Source organism: Callorhinus ursinus, unplaced genomic scaffold (genome assembly GCF_003265705.2).
Source record: "Callorhinus ursinus isolate GAN/ISIS: 27379988/994484 unplaced genomic scaffold, GSC_fseal_2.0 scaffold16, whole genome shotgun sequence".
Taxonomy (NCBI): Eukaryota; Metazoa; Chordata; class Mammalia; order Carnivora; family Otariidae; genus Callorhinus; species Callorhinus ursinus.
Genome location: NW_027397078.1, coordinates 5,176,746 through 5,178,282, shown reverse-complemented (window position 1 = coordinate 5,178,282; position 1,537 = coordinate 5,176,746). Strand labels below are relative to the sequence as shown.

General features: G+C 42.8%; 1 pseudogene; it reads left to right on the top strand.

Moving 5' to 3' along the window:
* The first annotated feature begins 768 nt into the window (after nucleotides 1-768).
* On the top strand, nucleotides 769-1,312 carry LOC112812923 (large ribosomal subunit protein uL23 pseudogene; annotated as a pseudogene).
* Nucleotides 1,313-1,537: the final 225 nt, after the last annotated feature.

Genomic DNA, 1,537 nt, shown 5'->3' with positions numbered 1-1,537 from the left:
AAATCAAACTTCATTAGTCAACTTTGCTAGGGTATCAACTTACTATTTTGAAAACTGAGATATAGAGCTATGGTAGGCAGAACTGTAAAGATGGCCCCCTAAATTTCCTATCTCAGTAAGGTAGCTACTTCTGTGAAAGGAATTTGCAGAAGTAATTAAAGTCCCAAGTTAGTTAATCTTAATACATAGAGATTTATCTAAGTGGGCTTGCTCTAGTCAGGTGAGCCCTTTAAAAGCAGAGAACCTGGGTGGCTCAGTCAGTTAAGCATCCGACTCTTGATTTCAGCTCAGGTCGTGATCTCGGGGTCGTGAGATGGAGCCCCATGTCAGGCTCTGCACTCAGTGAAGAGTTTGCTTGAGATTCTCTCTCTCTCTCTCCCTTGGCCCCTCCCCTTGCTCCTGCTCTCTTTCTTTCTCTCTCTCTCTCTCTAAATAAAATCTTTTTTAAAAAGCAGAGAGTTTTCTCCAACTAGTGGGAGAAGAGGCAGTGAGAGATTCAGAGCATGAGGACTCCATGGCCATTTCTGGTTCGAAGATGGAGGAGGCCACATGAGAAGGAAAGCAGGTGGTCTCCAGAAGCAGATAGTGGCCGCTAATGACAACTAGCAAAGAAACAGGGACCTCAGACCTATAATGGCAAGGAACTGGATTCTGCCAAAACCCAAATGAGAAGCAGATTCTCCAGAACTTCCAAATAAGATTCCAGCCCAGCTAATACAGTGACTTTGCCCTTGTGAGACCTTGACCTCTAGAACTGTAAAATAGTAAATGAATGTTATTAAAATTACTACATTTGTGTTTACGAAGCTGGCGCCGAAGGCTAAGAAGGAAGCCCCTGCCCCTCCCAAAGCCGAAGCCAAAGCAAAGGCTTTGAAGGCCAAGAAAGCAGTGCTGAAAGGCGTCCACAGTCACAAAAAAAAGAAAATCCCCACGTCACCTACGTTCCGACGACCCAAGACACTGCGTCTGCGGAGGCAGCCCAAATATCCTCGAAAGAGCGCCCCCAGGAGAAACAAGCTTGATCACTATGCCATCATCAAGTTCCCCCTGACCACTGAGTCAGCCATGAAAAAAATAGAAGACAACAACACACTTGTGTTCATTGTGGATGTCAAGGCCAATAAGCACCAGATCAAACAGGCTGTGAAGAAGCTCTACGACATTGACGTGGCCAAGGTCAACACCTTGATCGGGCCTGATGGAGAGAAGAAGGCATATGTTCGACTGGCTCCTGATTATGATGCTTTGGATGTTGCCAACAAAATTGGAATCATCTAAACTGAGTCCAGCTGGCTAAATCTAAATTAAATTTTTTTCACCAAAAAAAAAAACAAAAAAAAACTACTACATTTGTGGCAATTTGCTATATAGCAATTGAAAACTAATCTAAGAAGGAAAAAATAAAAAAATGTATCCTGTTTTTCTGGGACACACTGTATTTCAAAGTGTCTTGGTCAGTTTGGACTGCTAAAACATGTGACCATAAATTGGCTTAAATAGCAAAAAATAATAATAGTAAATATGGTTCTGGAGCCTG